Consider the following 21,383-nt stretch of genomic DNA (forward strand, 5'->3'; position numbering starts at 1 on the left):
GAGGCGTATGTTCTCTATGTCCACATTTTGTCTTGTAACAATGTTTCTCCTTCCCTGCCATGTCCATTTGGTCACCCATACCCGAAAATCATGTCTACAAGTTCCGTCACCGGGTGCTACCCCATTTGGTTTTGGGTGATCGAAGGTAATACCTCAACTTGTAAACACAGACTGCCGTCTACTACAGTAGTGACACAGTACACCAGGATTCCTCAAGTCAGTACACAGTACGTCACCTGCATTGGACAGGTGGAGTTATTAACACTGTCGCATCCAGCGAGCGGTCTACGCGCTTAATGAGATAAGGAAGGGGAGGATGGACCGTCCAGTTAGATACGTGGAGAAGGCTAACAGGATATTTTGGAGGAGTTATGGAACTCGGTCGGAAGTATATCAAAAACAGGCAAGACTTTGATAACTACAATCTTTAATTGCTCGTTCGAGCAAAACTGAATAAGTATGAATATTCCTGATAGTCCTACACCTATGGTGGGAGGTACGCGGCTAATTTAGACGCTCGAACAGAGCCAGAGCGAAACTACACGAGTCCAGACCTGCGCCTGACCTGCACGCAGGTCTGAATTGGTGGATTTATTATCATGTCGCAACCAACGAACGGTATAAACCCTTAATGAGATAAGGAAGAGGACTCTCCCACTGGGCGCCGCAACTATCACCTTTATAGGCAGCGTCGAACCTTTCCACGTTGGTGTCTGGGAACCGCTCTTCGGCCCTCGTATGTTTACATATAAAGTTACCGCCAAGGCTTGAATAGCACCTCGCTCATCGCCATGCGACCTCACGTCATACCTCGTGATTCTACGTCACATTTTCGGCCAACGCCCATCCTGCGGCGTCGTCTTTGCATTCTCAAAAGAACTTACTCGTTCTGGCTTCTGTTCTACCGCCTGTTAGGCGTTGCCTATTTTAAATATGCGACGTCACAGCCTTTACAAGTAAGAAATCGGCGGGATTTCCTACCCTCTCCCCCTCCCCCCGCCCTGCCCGTATTCTATACTCGTTGTTAACAAATTTCTCTTCTTCATAAGCGCTTTTCTTGCCATCGTCAATCTACAAGTTATTTTGATGCCCAGGTAGCAAAACTCTTCTACTACTTTAAGTGTCTCATTTCCTAATCCAGATCTTTCAGCATCACCTGATTCAGTTCGACTAGATCTCGTTATCCTCGTTTTGCTTTTGTTGATGTTCATCTCATAACCTCCTTTCAGCCGGCCGGAGTGGCCGAGCGGTTCTAGGCGGTACAGTCTGGAACCGCGCGACCGCTACAGTCGCAGGTTCCAATCCTGCCTCGGGCATGGAAGTATGTGATGTCCTTAGGGTAGTTAGGTTTAAGTAGTTCTAAGTTCTAGGGGACTGATGACCTCAGATGTTAAGTCCCATAGTGCTCAGAGCCACTTGAACTACCTCCTTTCAAGACGTTGTCCATTCCGTTCAATTGCTCTTCCAAGTCCTTTGCTGTCTCTGACAGAATTATAATGTCGTCGGCAAACCTCATATTTTTTACTTCTTCTCCGTGGTCTTTAATTCATTGGTTTTTTACAGCTTGCTCAATACACAAATTGAATAACATGGGGGATAGGCTACAACCCCGTGTCACTCCCCACACAACAAAACCTGAACCACCAAAACGATCATGATGTTCTATAGTGCAGGGATACCCTTACAAGGCGAGAGGTGGGAGCTTGTAATGCTTCCAGAAATGTTACGCAAAATAATCATGCTTCTTTTCAGGGCCGTAACTTTTTATAGACGAAAATTTACGACCGCATCAAACAATTCTTGGAAGGAGAGGATAGTCGGCGCATGGAGTAGATTCCCCCTCCCCCCCCCCCCCCCCCCCAACTCAAATCCCATCGAACACGTATGGGATGCGTTGGGAGGCGCATTACAGCAGGTCCGTACCCACTACGCACTAACGACCATCTAGACGTTTACAACTGCGCTGGAGGAGGTATGGAACGCTCTACCACAAGAACTTCTCACCAACTTTGTGGTCAGCATGGTAGAACGTTGCAAAGGAGGTGCTGTCGTGGATGGTGATCTCACAACCTGTTAAGAAACATTTCTCGTCTTGTGTGAAGTCCAGAGCACCACAGCGAATATCTTTTTTTTCGTCGCATTGCCTATTTATTTCGTTTACATTCTGCACTACGATCTTTCATTTCTTTCTATATATGGTTCTAGTTTCGAGCCGTTTTATTTGATAGTGACACATCATGCGAAAGTTACTTTCGTCTTCAAGTTTTGCACATTGCATAACATTATTTGTTTATGGTTCATATACATTTTTGTAATTCTTTTTTGCTTTAAAATTTTCCCATGTGAGTACTATATTTTCTGTAGATGTAAAGTAAAGTGTGCTGTACTGGAGTTTGAAGTTCTTTGCGGTGTATATGAGTAATGTATGTAAAATACTATGTAAATTGTTTATTACGTTAAATAATTTTCTTTTGACATTTTGTATTTAAAAACATTTTTGTGTATAAATTTCTCATGCTGATGTAAATTTGACAATATGGCCACGCTTAGGAACAATGTAAGAAATAGGTGTGATGTAAAAGCCATTGTGCTATTGTTTGAAACGAAAGTGGCTCTGGGGAGTGTAAAAGGTGACAAGGTCGATTTGGCGCGCTACCTAGAGCAAGTACTACGTAGAGCAAGTACGGGAAGAAAGTCACACAGTCTGTAGGCAGCTGTGATTGATGCAACACTTTTGTGGAAAAGGAGAAGCTTTGCCTGCAAATCTGCATACGGCTTACAGCATAGGTGCGAGTTGTTGGGCTACTGTATGTAAAATTCAACGACGCCAAGAAGTGAAACTGAGCCCACACAGCAAGATACTTGCAGGCCGTACTGTGGGTAGTGTAGCCGTCGTAACTGTTCGACACACCCAAGCCTACAGCCACCAGATAAGATTTATTTGTATTTTACTTTTGTACAGCGTGAATCATTAATTTAATCTGTGTTTTAACAATCATTCTTGAACTTTAAAGAAACCGTATCACCCTGTTATTTCATCCTTATCACACACCTATATAGGGTTCCTTACTAGTGTTTGATTAATCCGAGTATTCTGTTTTACAGACTGATGAAGTGCCAAGTTAATATAAAGAGGCACCATTTAAATTGTTTTTGTGTTTTCTTAACAATTGCATGGTATAATAATAAAAGTTTTCTTACGTAAAACTCAATCAGAGTGAAGCCAAGTTACTAGAATCTGTTAAATGACTATACAGAGTTAGTTCAAGGAATAATAGCTTTCTTAAGTAAATTCCAGTAAGAAAGAGGTTTTCTTGAAGTGAAATTTTCAGCGTGAAAAGTGTGTGCTTTACTATCCAAGTATTTTAGTATTTAAGATTTTTGGTTATGGTGTTTTTCTAAAGGTACTCCACCCTGGCCAAAACTATTTAGCTTCTTTAAAGTTATCTAATGAGCTTTTTCTATTTAAAAAAGCGTAATGTATAAGGGTGTAGTCCAACATTGTTTAAGTGGAGTAATATTTATTTGAAGAACCAAATTAAACAACAGCAAGAAAGTAGGCAAAACTCATACTTCCGGTTTTCCAATACTTCACTGTTTTATTGCCTGCATAGGCTGGCGACCATAATTAGGTGTTTTAAATCACTAAATGAAATTGGAACTTAGTTGTCCTAGCTTCAATATAATATTATTCATACTGCGTTTCTAACTCACCGCTGGGAAAGATCTTAGGAAAAGGATTGAATAGTCTGATTTACTTATCCATTAGACAAAACACACTGTAAAATCCTGTAAAAAGGGTAACCGTACTGATTAGCTTTTCCTATTAACAGGACTATCCTCCCATGGTGTACTTTATTTGGAAACTAAACTAAATTTTAAAAAGAGGGCTATACGTGGCCATATAGAGACAGGGTTTCTGTTATTTAGGTAAAAGCATACTAAATTGCAATAGTAGTGGTAGGATTATAATTGGTTTAATTCCGCAGTTGGCATGTCGAGGCTGAGGGCAGTCCTCCCTAGCCCTCTCACCGGTGAGAATTGCTCGCTGTGCCGGGAATGGAACGCGGGTACTCCACATGGCTTCCAGGAAATTTGACGACTGAGTAATGTAGGCGAAAAAAGGAAATTATATCACTCACATTTTTTTGAACTGTATTTAGTAGTAAAGGTCAAGCTGCGTTTTTCAACAACCCTGGCTTTCCTTTCGCAGTGACGGACGATGTGCAGGAATAAAAAGAAAAAGAAAATTAACTTGAACGTTTCATAATATTTAAACGGTGCGTTGTGGGATAAAGCTCACAATGATTCACTGAAATTTTACGGTGCTGGTTATTTTGTAGAGATACTTCCTTGACAGGTTCTTGTAAGTCAGGTGACAAAAGTGATTACTGTAGCATTGTACATAGCTGGAAGGAAAAACGATTACTTACAAGGGCTTGTATGGGAACTGCCAGGGTCAATTTGAGCATCATGGTCGCCAGGGCGAACCGGGTGGCAGCTGCAACAGCCATGGCACGCCCACCTGTAAACAACGAACCACAGATAATTACAACTCCTACGTGGATCTCAGAGATTACGGTGTCCACTTCGTTAGGAAAGGTTAGTGCAAAATACTAGTAATACTCGCTCGTGTATCTCTAATGTAGCTAAATAGTTTCGTGATTACTGCTTACATCACCTATTTGTGTCCCAGATGCAAATTTTGTGAAGAAGTTCCAATCTACACGTAAAGGTTAAATAAGACCTTCAACCTTCAATTTCGACTAAGATTCTCCAGTTTCACTGTTTCTGATTCTATTCCCACCACGATTAATATCATTTTATAAATGAATTTAAATATGAATTTGTCACTCAAAAAAACGTATGAAATAATGAAATCTTAGATTTTGGAACCATGGTCAGAAACTTAGCATTTGATATTCACTTGATCAGAAATTAATACTAGTGGAGTATTAGAATACACTTAATAACTGAAATTTGATGAGCCTTGCTCTGGTCAACTGTCATTTTAGAGTAAACGAGCTTATCACACTCTTGTCAAATGGGTTTCATGGGTTCGTTCTTTTCACAGTACAAAACGCTGAAATTCTTCAATAATTTATAAGCGGTATAGTTTTGAGCAAATAAACATAAATAGGCTGAGATTTCTAATGCATTAAAAACAAAGGGATTCTTCCAAATTTCACAGAGAATTTACAGATTAAAAACATTATGGAAACTCAGTTCCATATGGCTACAGACTGTGCTTGTTGTTAGCGGATACAAGGAGAAATGGCTGCTGTCTATGAACAAAAAAGAAATCAAATGGCTCTGAGTACTATGGGACTTATCTGCAGTGGTCATCAGTCCCCTAGAACTTAGAGCTACTTAAACCTAACTAACCTAAGGACATCACACACATCAATGCCCGAAGCACGATTCGAACCTGCGACCGTAGCGGTCGCGCGGTTCCAGACTGTAGCGCGTAGAGCCGCTCGGCTACTCCGGCCGGCTGTCTATCAACAGCTGGAAGCGGCGTTGGCTACCATCGATACGCTTCTGGCTAATGTTCAAATTTGAGGCGACATGGGGGCGCTGGAAATGAGACCTGCGATAGCTTTGGCCCCGCTGGAATCCCCTAGTGATCTGTCGCTGCATCTTCTGATACGCATCATCTGGCCGGTCCGTCCTCACTTCAGAATGGATGGCAGACAGTGGTGGGTTCGCGTGTCACCGGGAGGAAGGCGAAAGAGCCAGCAGGCCGTGCGGCTGGCTCCCTACGTCTTAGCAACAGGTACGAGGTGCTTCCCAGTGTTGATAATATCTCTGAGCCAGCACGGGTTGCCTCTCCTTTTGGGCAAGCACCCAATCTTCCTGCCCAATCCTGACAAGTGCAGAGGGAGAGTATGCTTGTCACTGGGAGCTCCACTTATAATACCCTCCTGCTTCCCGGGATTTGCGAAATTACAAGTTAACAAAGACCATGTATTATGAATTTTGATCCGTGTCGGGATAAGGCATCCGAATCCGAAATAAATAATGATTATTCCGCGGGAAACAGGAGAGGTTATAACTTGATCCTTATTGAATGAGTAATTTCATTCAATATCGATCGGTAAATGATATAATTGAAATAATTGGGAAATAAATGCGAAATTACAAGTTAACAAAGACCATGAATTATGAATTTTGATCCGTGTCAGGATAAGGCATCCGAATCCGAAATAAATAATGATTATTCCGCGGGAAACAGGAGAGGTTATAACTTGATCCTTATTGAATGAGTAATTTCATTCAATATCGATCGGTAAATGATATAATTGAAATAATTTGGAAATAAATGCGAAATTACAAGTTAACAAAGACCATGAATTATGATTTTTTGATCCGTGTCGGGATCAGGCATCCGAATCCGAAATAAATAATGATTATTCCGCGGGAAACAGGAGACGTTATAACTTGATCCTTATTGAATGAGTAATTTCATTCAATATCGATCGGTAAATGATATAATTGAAATAATTTGTAAATAAATTTTTCTAGTGCAAGTTTTGCCGAAAGAAATGATTAAGTTGAAAAAGCAATCAAAAAATCGGTCGCCACCTCAACTGATGAGTGACAGTACTGTTAAGTAAGTGAATAATTGTGTCAAAAATAAAGTTTACCTGTTTGTAGCGCAGCAGGTGGAACAGGAACTTTTACGTAAGTGCCATGTCAGGCTGAGTAGTCATATAAAATAATGTCATAACAATCTAAGTACATTTAAACATTAATGGTTAACTTTCAATAAGTATTTTGATAATTATTTTGTTCGTAATTTGTCAGCTAAGTGCAATGCTGACAACACAGATATTTATCTATCGAGATTTTGAATAATGGACTGTCATTCTGTCTTTAAAATTACGTACTTTGCACAGTTTAATATACTGATAATGAAATATATTGCCAATAATTGATTAACTATGTTTTGAATGACAATAATTCATTAATTGGGCGATTAACACGTGAAATAAGCTTTATAGTTTCATGAAATATCCTTGAAGTAACTTCAGCTGAATATGCATTGAAATAAATCTTAATAATCAAATTTATTACTTCAGTTTGTTGTTAAGTTACTACGGTTGATGTAAGCTTATTAAGTGCAACAATTAAGTACGATAACCAACCGTTCAAAACAGTCTGAAATTTACTCTTCATCGTCTATGCAAATAATTTGATAATTAACATATTTTCTCTTGATAATAACGTGACACACTCGGTTCAATACGGTAAGGATCGGAAGAAACCTACTTGGTGTTATTGTCGGGTGGAATGTAACTGCAACACTTCGACTATAAAGTGCTTGTTATTGGTTGTTCAACTTCAGAGAAAAGCACAGTCACTGGCAAGCCTTCTACAATTTTATCCTACGAAAATTACGTAGATCTTACTTCCCTCGTTGTCGGTGGATCGACGGAAGTCCACGGCGGCGACACAATGTGGTAGCGGGCTTTTACTGTTGCGACTTGGGCCCACAGTGCGCTTCACATTTAAGCCCTCGTTTCTTCAACACTATGCCCATTAATCCACAATAACTTGCCCGGCCATGCTTCCAGATATGCAGACCATTACTTTCCCGTCGTACCTAGATCCACACACTAGCCGTTAGATGTAACACAGCTACGAATAGCAGCACTCAACTGTACGTCTTACTCCGAGCACGGAGTCACAGCTACTACTGCCCGCTGGTGCGCTCCCGCGCCCAGCGGCACGACAAAATAATCTCTCTGACTTCAACGTTAACTAAATATGCCCTGACTTGCCAGTGTTAAATATTACTTAATATAAACTTAGTATTTACAATACATATTTACACTAGACAATACATGGTGTACAAAGAGTTTCATGTGTTAAGTAAGCGAAAAAATCCATAGCAAGGACTGCGCTGTAGCCTCACACACTGTTAGGCGGGTGATGGAGGCCCTCAGGGAAATACCAGGCAAGGCGGGAAAGAATGCAAGTGGGCACTCGATATGTTTACCGGAAGAGGCCATGCCGTCGGCTATAGTGCACACAGGGTGCAACCGGCTGTATATAGTGGCACATGTCAGCACGAAAGATGCCTGCCGCTTAGGTTCTGAGGGCATCCACGGCTCCTTTCGGGGGCTCACTGATTTGGTGGAGGCAACTAGCATCACATGCAGGGGCAGGCAAAGCTGTATGTTTGCAGCATCGTTCCCAGGGTTGACCGAGATCCTCTGGTTTGGAGCAGAGTGGAAGGTCTAAACCAGATACTCAGATGACTCTTCGACGGTATCAGAAGCAAATTTCTCGACTTCCATTATCGGGTACAGAATTTATGGGTTCCCCTTAATAGGTCAGGCGTGAACTACGCGCAGGAAGCAGCTACTAGGGTAGTGGAGTACGTGTGGCGTGCACATGGGGCACTTTCAGGTTGGAGAAACCCTCCCTTGGGGTCAAAGACGATTTTCCTATTAAATCAACCACAGTGTCCTCAGAGAACTTTCGTCGTCCCAGATCAGAGACATAAAAGGTTAATATGATTTTAGTAAATTGCAGGAAATCCAAGGAAAAGGATTCACTCTGGAACCGCGCTGCTGCTACGGTCACAGGTTCGAATCCTGCCTCGGGCAGGGACGTGTGTGATGTCCTTAGGTTAGTTAGGTTTAAGTAGATTCACGTCTAGGGGACTGATGACCTCAGATGTTAAATCTCGTAGTGCTCAGAGCCATTTGAACCACAAAAAGCTCCCAGAATTAAAATCTCTTGTGGGAGGTTATTACGCACAGATAGGAACAGAAAATTGGTTGAAACCAGTAGTTAATATTTATCGTAAGGAAATATTAGATGCCAATAGCGGCGGCACGTATATTGCAGTGAAGAATTCGATAAAATCTAGCGAGTTTATCATGGATTCCGGTTGTGAATTAATGTGGGTGAAGTTAACTATCAAACCCCGGTCAGAAAAGGTAAACGGATGCTTATATACACCGCCAGGGTCAGGAGCGTTAGTGTTAGAGCGCTTCAGACAGAATCTGCAGAAAATCGTTAGTAATTTTCCTGAACATGCTATTGTAATAGGGGGTGACGTCATGCTGTCAAAACTTGTGCCAGAGACATGGATTCGGATGAAATTGTTCTGGATATCCTGCCCAAAAATTACTTTGAGCAGTTAGGGAACCAACTCGACAGGGTAAATGTCTTAGACCTTCAAACAAACAGATCCAAATTTATTGAACCAGTTAACGTAGAGCAAGGTATCAGTGATCATAAGGCTGTGATAGCATGTATGAAACGGGTCTGACAAAGAATGTTAAGAAAGATGGGAAGACTTTTTTACTTAGCAGAGGTGACGGGACACAAATTTCAAAGTATTTGAGCAGTCAGAATCAAGTACTCGATAGTGACGAAGAGGTGTAAAACGAATGGAAAAGATTCAAAGGAATCGTGCAATATATTCCTAATAGGGCCTTAAGCGATGACAAACACCCACCATGGTTTAATAGCCGTGTTAGAAAACTTCTACATAAAAAGAGAGAACATCTCAGATTCAAGAGAAGTAAAAACGTAGGTGATTAACAAAAGCCGAACGAAGGGAAAATGAGCGTAAGGAGAGCAATCAGAGAACCGTTCAGCTACTTTCAAAGTAAAACTTTATCAACCGATCTGAGTGAAAACTCTAAGAGGCTTTTATCTTGGGTCAGTAAGTGGTGTCACAATCGTCTGTTCGTTCACTCGGTGACCATACTGGCACCGAAACGGAATATAGCAGTGAGAAGGTCGAAGTGCTGAATTCGGTCTTCCGAAATTGTTTCACCGCGGAAGATCGCAACACGCTCCCTGCTTTCAATCGTCCTACGAACGTCGAAATAGCAGATATTGAAATAACCGATCGCGGAATAGGAAAAAAACAATAAAATCACTCAGCAGTGGAAATGCGTCAGGGCCAGATGAGATACCTACAACTTTCTACAAAGATTATGCGAAAGAACTTGCTCCCCTTCAAGCAGTAATTTATCGAAGATCGCTAGAGCAACGAAGGGTATCTAACGACTGGAATAAAGTGCTTTCCTTGTTATACAATTATAGACCTCTATCGTTGATGTCAATCTGTTGTAGCATTGTGGAACATGTTTTATGCTCAAGAATTGTGACGTTCTAGCAGAAGGAGAAGTACAAACACGTTCCGGGAAAATCAGGAATACAGAAATACAAGTCGCTGAGGAATGAAATAAATAGGAAGTGCAGGGAAGCTAAGACGAAATGGCTGCAGGAAAAATGTGAAGACATCGAAAAAGATATGATTGTCGGAAGGACAGACTCAGCATACAGGAAAGTCAAAACAACCTTTGGTGACATTAAAAGCAACGGTCATAACATTAAGAGTGCAACGGGAATTCCACTGTTAAATGCACAGGAGAGAGCAGATAGGTGGAAAGAATACATTGAAAGCCTCTATGAGGGTGAAGATTTGTCTGCTGTGATAGAAGAAGAAACAGGAGTCGATTTAGAAGTGATAGAAGTATTAGAATCGGAATTTAGCTTTGGAGGACTTACGGTCAAATAAGGCAGAAGGGATAGATAACATTCCATCAGAATTTCTAAAATCATTGGGGGAAGTGGCAACAAAACGACTATTCACGTTGGTGTGTAGAATATATGAGTCTGGCGACATACCATCTGACTTTCGGAAAAGCATCATCCACACAATTCCGAAGACGGCAGGAGCTGACAAATGCGAGAGTTATCGTACAATCAGCTTAACAGCTCATGCATGGAAGCTGCTCACAAGAATAATATATATAGAAGAATGGAAAAGAAAATGGAGAATGCGCTAGGTGAGGATCAGTTTGGCTTTAGGAAAAGTAAAGGGACGAGAGAGGCAATTCTGACGTTACGGCTAGTAATGGAAGCAAGGCTAAAGAAAAATCAAGACACTTTCATAAGATTTGTCGACCTGGAGAAAGCGTTCGACAATATAAAATTGTGCAAGCTGTTCGAGATTCTGAAAAACGTAGGGGTAAGCTATAGGGAGAGACGGGTCATATACAATATGTACAACAATCAACAGGGAATAATAAGAGTGGACAATCAAGAACGAAGTGCTCGTATTAAGAACGGTGTAAGACAAGGCTGTAGCCTTTCGCCCCTACTGTTCAATCTGTACATGGAGGAAGCAATGATGGAAATATAAGAAAGGTTCAGGAGTGGAATTAAAATACAAAGTGAAAGGATATCAATGATACCATTCGCTGATGACATTGCTATCCTGAGTGAAAGTGAAGAAGAATTAAATGATCTGCTGAACGGAATGAACAGTCTAATGAGTACACAGTATGGTTTGAGAGTAAATCGGAGAACGACGAAGGTAATGAGAAAAAGTAGAAATGAGAACAGCGAGAAACTTAACATCAGGATTGATGGTCACGAAGTCAATGAAGTTAAGGAATTCTGCTACCTAGGCAGTAAAATAACCAATGACGGACGGAGCAAGGAGGACATCAAAAGCAGACTCGCTATGGCAAAAAAGGCATTTCTGGCCAAGAGAAGTCTACTAATATCAAATACCGGCCTTAATTTGAGGAAGAAATTTCTGAGGATGTACGTCTGGAGTACAGCATTGTATGGTAGTGAAACATGGACTGTGGGAAAACCGGAACAGAAGAGAATCGAAGCATTTGAGATGTGGTGCTATAGACGAATGTTGAAAATTAGGTGGACTGATAAGGTAAGGAATGAGGAGGTTCTACGCAGAATCGGAGAGGAAAGGAATATGTGGAAAACACTGATAAGGAGAAGGGACAGGATGACAGGACATCTGCTAAGACATGAGGGAATGACTTCCAGGGTACTAGAGGGAGCTGTAGAGGGCAAAAACTGTAGAGGAAGACAGAGATTGGAATACGTCAAGCAAATAATTGAGGACGTAGGTTGCGAGTGCTACTCTGAGACGAAGAGGTTAGCACAGGAAAGGAATTCGTGGCGGGCCGCAGCAAACCAGTCAGTAGACTAATGACCAAAGCAAAAAAAAAGGAGAAGGAAAATCTCATGTATAAAAATCAACATGAATTCCGCAAACAGAGATCCTGCGAAACTCAGCTTGCTCCGTTCCTCCGTGAGTCCGTGAGACAACGGCGTTCAGTTGATGCCGTTTTCATTGACTTCAGGAAGGCATTTGACACCGTCCAGCACTGCCCTTCGGTGGAAAACAAAAAGGAAAAAAAAAAAAAGAAAACAAGCTTTTCAAGACTTCCTTGCAGACAGAACTAAACACGTCGCTCTTAACGGAACAAAATCGACAGATGTAAAGGTAATTTTCGGGTTCCGATCTTTCAATCTGACGCCACTTGGGCGACCTGCAGTCGATGAGGATGATGACAGCACAGCACCCAGTCACTGGGCGGAGAAAATTCCCCGACCCAGCCGGGAATCGAACCAAGGCCTAGAGGATTGACAATCCGTCACGCTGACCATTCAGATACCGGGGGCGTACAGATATATGTGAATGATCTAGTAGAAACCGTCGGATGCTCTCTAATGCTGTTCGCAGGTGACGCGGTTGTCACAGCAAGGTAGCAACGTCAGAAGATAGCAACGATTTGCAGAATGACCTCCAGAGAATTGATGAATAGTGTTGGCTCTGGCAGTTGATGCTGAACGAAAATAAATGTAATATATTGCGCATACATAGGAAAAGAAATCAATTACTGTTTGGGTACACAATTGATGACAAACCATGAAAGGTCTCTGCTGGATTCCTTTCATGTTAATTTCTTAAATCTGTTGTCATTTACAGCATAAATTCCTCTTCTAAATTTACTGTGGCGTTTCTGACTATCTGGGAGGAGACTGAGTAGTGGAACGTGTTACTTTTATACATAAACAAGAACGATCTGTCACACTACTACACTTTAAAACACAATTTATATGTAATTCATGTCACACAGTCTCATATGGAACCTACATCCGCTTTCTTTTATATACTGTATATGATAAGAAACTGTCATCCCCCTTCCATTCTGTGTGAGAGGATGAATGAGAAAATGTATTTCTAGTTGCATGCTTGAGGGTAGCAGATAAACCTGTCTGCTAGAGAACAGTAGGACCAACGTCGGAACAGGTAGCTACGCTATCTAAAAGCAGAGGGGTTTCTATCCTTAGTATGGTCCTGTCCGTCCCTTGTCATGTTGGTATAGGAAGCTGCCTCTCTGGCCACTTCCGTTTGTATTTGTGAGCCACCCTCAGGAAGGGACCACGTCAGTCTGTCCGCGGCGAGCGTCTGAAGTGGTAAGATCTCCGGCTAAGCGCGTCTCTGCTAAGTCCGTAGGACAATGGATTTCTGAAGTTCAGCCTAACTGAAAATTTAATCACCTTTATTTCAGGTTTAGCTCTAAAATATCTAATGTTATCTTAAATTGCAACGCAGTGTAATTCGAGTGTGAAGTTCAGAATATATTCCGGTAGTTGATTTGTCACTACTTTGCGAGTAAAGTGGAACCACGTGTTGATCAGTAACTCTAACTAGCATCATCAACCTTCAATGCGAATGTGCGTGAGATTATAACGTCTCGTCTTGACAATATTTTTCAATATAGCAACTTTTCTTTATGTTCAACCCACGTAGGGTGTCCTTTGTGAGACCAGTACCACGTGCTTATACAATTGTTTGACCCATCAGGTTAATAGTAAGACGATAGTAACCAGTTCGAGGTTTTTCTTTTGTAAATTCCTTTTCGATCTAATTTATTTTAACTATCAAAATTATTGTGGAGTTACACTCTTTGTGTAAACCAAGTTGACTACGTGAAGCATGTAGTTCAAATGGTTCAAATGGCTCTGAGCACTATGGGACTTAACATATATGGTCATCAGTCCCCTAGAACTTAGAACTACTTAAACCTAATTAACCTAAGGACATCACACACATCCATGCCCGAGGCAGGATTCGAACCTGCGACCGTAGCAGTCGCGCGGCTCCGGACTAAGCATGTAGTCTAATCATCAAAGTAGCCCTCAGCTATTCTTTTCGGGAAGATTTCACATAGAGTTAGTATGAATTTAGCATACCAGTGTGTGGTAATTACACGACGGACAGGATTGCGCTACGAACGTAACTTCTTTGGGTGAAAATTGAATCGGTTGGTTGTGGTTAATTTCCTCTTGCATATGTTTCAACGTTCTTCGTGTGTTATTTTATGAATGCAGTGTTGTATGTAGTCTCCCATTCTTGGCTCCCTATTTAATGTGTTCTGTAAGATTGCAAACTCACATTTTCACAATCCTAAATAAGGCACCAGCTTAGTTCTGACTCAAGTTTTATATGCTGAAATTTCAATGATCAATGTTAAAATAAATTTGCAAATGTAAACTGATTTATTTCTTTTTATTTAAATTTTCTTTATATATATATATATATATATATATATATATATATATATATATTATCACCGGTTGTCGTATGACTATTAAAAGATTATAATTAATGTTAGTCTGGTTGGGAATTTGGTAAGCTAGGCTGGATACTTGGTGAAACAGTTGCTCAGTAATGCAAGGTTAACTTCCCCAGACAGCTCACAGCTTTTAACGCACTTTTATGGTCTTGAATAGCAGCACCGCTTACACCTCAAATCAATGCAACAACATTACAACCGCTGGGAACAGTATCTGCCGTAAAACATCTAGGAGTAACTATTGAGAGCTATCTCGAGCGGAATGACCACATAAAACAAATAATGGGAAAATCAGATGCCAGATCCAGATTACCAGAATCTTAAGGAAACGTAACTCATCCACGACGGAAGTGGCTTATAAGGCGCTTGTTCGACTGATTCTTCTGTATTGTTCGTCTATCTGGGATCCATAACAGATAGAACTGTTATAAGGGATGGAGAAGGTCCAGCGAAGAGCGGCACCTTTTGTCACGAGATCGTTTGGTCGGCACGAGAGCGCTACGGAGACGCTCAACAAAATGTACTGTCAGACGTTACGAGAGAACCGTTGAGCATCACGAGAGATACACTACTGCAATTTTGATGGAGGACTTTCCGAGAAGAGTCAGACAACTGCGCACTTTCCCCCACACCGTCTCGCGTTATGACCATGAGGATAAAATTCGAGAAATTAGAGCCAATACAGAGGCTTGCCGACAATCATTCTGCCCACGTGCTATTCGCGAGGAGAACGGGGTTGGAGGATTCAGTTAGTGGTACAAAAAGTACTCTCCGCCACAGATCATTAGGTGGCTTGTGGGGTATGATGCAGATGTAGATGATGTAGATGGAAATAACTGACAATCCGTACTAACAAATACAGGGTGTTTCAAAACTGACCGGTAATTTTGGAACGGCAATAAAAACTAAACGAGCAGCGATAGGAATACACCGTTTGTTGCAATATGCTTGGGACAACAGTACATTTTCAGGCGGACAAACTTTCGAAATTACAGTAGTTACAATTTTCAACAACAGATGGCGCTGAAAGTGATGTGAAAGATATAGAAGACAACGCAGTCTGTGGGTGCGCCATTCTGTACGTCGTCTTTCTGCTGTAAGCGTGTGCTGTTCACAACGTGCAAGTGTGCTGTAGACAACATGGTTTATTCCTTAGAACAGAGGATTTTTCTGGTGTTGGAATTCCACCGCCTAGAACACGGTGTTGTTGCAACAAGACGAAGTTTTCAACGGAGGTTTAACGTAACCAAAGGACCGAAAAGCGATACAATAAAGGATCTGTTTGAAAAATTTCAACAGACTGGGAACGTGACGGATGAACGTGCTGGAAAGGTAGGGCGACCGCGTACGGCAACCACAGAGGGCAACGCGCAGCTAGTGCAGCAGGTGATCCAACAGCGGCCTCGGGTTTCCGTTCGCCGTGTTGCAGCTGCGGTCCAAATGACGCCAACGTCCACGTATCGTCTCATGCGCCAGAGTTTACACCTCTATCCATACAAAATTCAAATGCGGCAACCCCTCAGCGCCGCTACCATTGCTGCACGAGAGACATTCGCTAACGATATAGTGCACAGGATTGATGACGGCGATATGCATGTGGGCAGCATTTGGTTTACTGACGAAGCTTATTTTTACCTGGACGGCTTCGTCAATAAACAGAACTGGTGCGTATGGGGAACCGAAAAGCCCCATGTTGCAGTCCCATCGTCCCTGCATCCTCAAATAGTACTGGTCTGGGCCGCCATTTCTTCCAAAGGAATCATTGGCCCATTTTTCAGATCCGAAACGATTACTGCATCAGGCTATCTGGACATTCTTCGTGAATTTGTGGCGGTATAAACTGCCTTAGACGACACTGCGAACACCTCGTGGTTTATGCAAGATGGTGCCCGGCCACATCGCACGGCCGACGTCTTTAATTTCCTGAATGAATATTTCGATGATCGTGTGATTGCTTTGGGCTATCCGAAACATACAGGAGGCGGCGTGGATTGACCTCCCTATTCGCCAGACATGAACCCCTGTGACTTCTTTCTGTGGGGACACTTGAAAGACCAGGTGTACCGCCAGAATCCAGAAACAATTGAACAGCTGAAGCAGAACATCTCATCTGCATGTGAAGCCATTCCGCCAGACACGTTGTCAAAGGTTTCGGGTAATTTCATTCAGAGACTACGCCATATTATTGCTACGCATGGTGGATATGTGGAAAATATCGTACTATAGAGTTTCCCAGACCGCAGCGCCATCTGTTGTTGAAAATTGTAACTACTGCAATTTCGAAAGTTTGTCTACCTGAAAATGTACTGTTGTCCCAAGCATATTGCAACAAACGGTGTATTTCTATCGCTGCTCGTTTAGTTTTTATTGCCGTTTCAAATATACCGGTCATTTTTGAAACACCCTGTACATTCTGCACACCAGTGTGAATAGTCGGTTTGTTGCCACTCCCCCCTAGATTTTGGAAATTCTGCTGAAATGTTATCCATCTCTTCTGCCTTATTTGATCTTAAGTCCTCCAAAGTTCTCTTAAGTTCTGACTCAAGAAAGAAAATTATTTTTGTTGTTTCCTAGCGTTTTAGAATCTATCCACTTTGGATTTTTTTATTTGACATTATACTGTTCTTATTAGTTGCATGTACAGTAAGCACGCTGGCGTAACAGCGAACCCGTTTTTAAGGGGTCTCAAGAACTGTGAATCAGAACTTGGGTTAACGTAAAATTCTGCATCGCCTGTTCAACCAGGAATGTGACAGCTCTGAGATAATTGACACAAACTTAAAATTTTACTGATAAGACTGGCTGCAGTGGATGAGAGGCAGCATAATAGAAGCAAGGAAGGAAAAGCACTTCGTTTGGTGGGGCATAAATTGACGTCGGACACCAAATTATTTGATAATGGTTAGCTAACGTCGTGCTACAGCTTTGTAAGCTGGTGTTTATAATCCGCGACCACGCAAGTGGACACCTGTTACAACAGGCTGACGCCTGGTTGAGAAAGACCGTGAAGTTCGGAGACGGACAAGGTATTATTTTGCAAGATGCTACAGGCAGATTGTGCTGAGACAGTAAAAATGACCACATACGCCTTACAGCTAGACGAATTACCCATGTCCAATGTTGATTCAGCTGTCAGTGCCGCTGTATAGCCGATACAGTATAGTATTGGAGTCAGATTGTGGCAGTTGTTTCCTGATCAGTACGTACCCTCACATCACATAACAACGCTACCGTGGGCTATGTGATGAAGAGTGATGCTCTGTCAAAACAGGAGTGGAATAAGCCATAAAATATCTCCCGTTTCAGCTATGCAATGTCTCTGATCACCTGCAGCCAGCTGCGCGAGGTACTCTTCGTCTGTCATCGGTCTGATGTGAGTTACACAGTTTGCTATTATTAGCCTCAGCTTCAGCCCATAGTTGTGCAGCTAGCAGAGTCCACATGCCACCGAGAGCTGATCTGGTGCCTTCCAGCCGGAGGGCACCTGCTGCCTGACTGCCGCCAACTTCAGAGCGTCTACGTGGCGATCCACTCTCCAAATCTGGGCCTGACTGGCTGCTGACTTGTGGGTCCACTGTCTACTACTGCGTGTTTTCCTCTGCAGGCCACTGCATCCAGAATCTTGCGGTGGTTCTCAGGATTGGCTTCCACACTCAGGATCTACTTGAAATGGAGAAACTGCGTCGCAGTTTTGAATTTCAAAGCATAGTTGATTCACACCATAATTTCGAATTTTGTTTGTTAATCCTGACACAGAACATGCAACAGGAGTAACTTATCCGTAGAGGCACACAAGACTGCAGAACTCCTGTTTGACCTGCGATGGAATTGCAAAAAGTTAGGAAGCGTTTCAGTCTCACTGCCTCCTAAGATTTAGTATGTAATGTCAAGTTCCAAAAGATAATTTAGTATATAATTTAACGTAATTGTGCAATTCCTGACTTTTGCCTTTTGGTTTGTTATTGAAATTATTATGGCTGTTTCCATGTTCCTAAGACTCAGAGCTTTGTTTACATGTAATATGTAATTTGTCTGTACCAAAATTTATTTTCTAGGTAACTAGATATTTCAAATTTGGTTTTAAGCCTACGTTGACGACAGTTCTCGATAATCTGAAAAATCTTACTTATGTGATATTATACTTTCTGAATATAGACCTCATGGGGTGCCTGAAAATGTTATCTAACTAAATATTGTACGACTCAAAATCGTAATGATGGACTAGAAAGATTTAATGAATCTTTCGATGCCTTATCCTTGATATTACACGGTGTATTCCGTCTTTGCACCTAAACGAAAGGCTTTTTGTTTGTTGCCATGGGAAAAATGCCGTTCATTTAAACGAAAAGACGGGATACACCTCCATAAATTTTGAAGAAACTAAGTAAAAGCAGAAAACGAATAAAACGTCCGCCTCAGACTTGGTGCCTAGTCATAAACAATTTATATTCACGATGTTGCCTACCTGAGTACCAATATCTGCAGTGTGTCAATATTTTATTGGGTACATTATGACCGACCGATTACATTGTGAGCAATGCACTTCGCACATATCCACAAAGTCTTGTTTTACGTCCCCCTTAAAGTAGCTTTAATCTACGTCCTCACCCGGTCTAGCAAATTTCATCCTAAATTTCGATGTCAATCCATGCGTCGGGTTATCAAACTTGTAGGCGAAACGAATATGAATGAGAGAAGAAAAATGGTCACTGTACTCACCTCATTGTGCTGACAATGTAGTTGTCGGTCCAAATCCACCTAACGTCGGTTATCCTCCTGGGAGGGAGGGGGGGGGGGCTGGGTCTGGTTAGATGGTTAGTTTGTGTATATATCCCGCTACAGGCTATAATGGCATTGCTAATAGTTTAGAAGCATAGGAGGTAAATGCGGTAAGTTCGCTGTCAACGCCAAATAATAAAAGCAGTAAACACAGCGCATTGATTCAGAGCGTAATATGCAGGTGCGGCAATCATAGTGTTATGTCGCTGCGGTCGTTGATCATGGATGTAAGCCGTACCTGAAGTATCGGGTGTGTGCTCAGCTCAACACGGGGCCTTCTAAGAAATGGCCAGCTCGCAGCGTTGCCTCGTCGAAAAGGAGGCACCGGTGTGTAATCACGTTGTCAACATTCTCGCCAGTGATGTGCAATATCAAACCAGAAGCAGGCGTCCGACAAGGAGCGACGACGGACTCCATAGAAGGTGGTCACCCGAGCCAGCTCATCTGCGATGGGGATATGGCAGAGAAGACATCCAATTTAGTAAAGTGGTCTTGCAACTGTAGCACCTCGTGGAAAATTGCGGGCCCTCAGATGTGCACATTATGTGTGCTCACTTCTCCAAGTAAGTGAATTCATCACTGAAAACGACACGATCCAGAAAATCTTCATCGTCATGCAGTAAAATTTCGTTCGCAAAGTTGGCACATAAACCATAGTCTGAAGGCTCTGTACTCTGTAATAACTGTAAAGTATAAGGCTGTAGTCGTAAACGTCCTTACTCGTTCATCAGCCGGCCGAAGTGGCCGTGTGGTTAATGGCGCTGCAGTCTGGAACCGCAAGACAGCTACGGTCGCAGGTTCGAATCCTGCCTCGGGCATGGATATTTGTGATGTCCTTAGGTTAGTTAATAACTAGTTCTAAGTTCTAGGGGACTAATGACCTCAGCAGTTGAATCCCATAGTGCTCAGGGCCATTTGAACCAGCCAACTCGTTCATCAGTCTTCATTCCTGGTCGTCTGGTTCGACCGAGACTCGTACTCGGGACCTTTGCTTTTCGCGGGTAAGTGGTAGAGCACTTGCCCGCGTAAGGCAAAGATCCCGAGTTCGAGTCTCGGTCCAGCACACTGTTTTAATCTGCCAGGAAGTTTCATATCAGCGCACACTACACTGCAGTGAAAATCTAATTCTGGTCATACCATCTACTCATGTTATCACTTGAATGATTACAATGGAACTTAACACGGATCTCGCGTTGCACTGTAACAAAAGATTCACCACCTGCACACTGTAAAACACCACACCTTTCTCTTCAGTTCTCACCATCATTGCCACCAGCGCTTTCGAACGGAAGACATGGGACACAGCGCATGCGATTGTGCACAGCTGTACGAAAAAAACTGTATGAGATGCTATTTCAGTTGACGTATTATTTATAATTGTAAATTGAATGTAATAAATGCTACAAAGCCTTAAAACACCGAAATTCGTTTTGAAACACGCATTAGTTAACTGATCGTTACTCTTCATGAATATTTATGACATGTCTGACCAATAATTACGTTCAACGTCTAAATACATATCGCTTAAGAAACAGCGTATGCAACAAGTAAATGGGCATATCAAAATTAAAAGAAAAAGAAGACGTGGAATAGAAATCTTGAAACCGAGTACTCCAAGGAAAACGTCCACGCACTGCTCTAAATGGATAACGTAGCTGACTATAATGTTGCCCAACTGTCATTCTTCGGCGTACAAATAATAACCAAGGGGTGACATTTTGTTAGAGATAACTTGGTTGTGTTAGAATGTAAGGAAACGCGCTATGTATTGGCAGTGCGCCCGTTTTGGTTCACCCTGTGTAATCTTAAGAATTCAGACAGCTGAAATGCAACGGACTTTCTGCAAATCTTGGAGAAATTCGCACGTAAAACGTCTACATAGCAAAGTAAACTGTGTTCTCACCTAACTATAGCGACGACACTAAACTTGAGGAGCTCCAGCCACACAGAGAGTTTTATTTAGGAGTAGAGGACATCGGCCGAATACTTTTATGAACCTGACAACGCAGCAGTAGGATATATGTTGTGTGTCTTGGCACGTAAAATGTCATGTTGACCAATGCCTTCAGCGGTTACTGCCCAATAGTACCCAAAACAGAGTTTCACAAGTCGGTTAGAAGAACTAGTTTCATTTGTGCCTACAAATCGATAAAGATATTGTACACAGTTTTC

Source organism: Schistocerca piceifrons, chromosome 4 (assembly GCF_021461385.2).
Source record: "Schistocerca piceifrons isolate TAMUIC-IGC-003096 chromosome 4, iqSchPice1.1, whole genome shotgun sequence".
NCBI lineage: Eukaryota > Metazoa > Arthropoda > Insecta > Orthoptera > Acrididae > Schistocerca > Schistocerca piceifrons.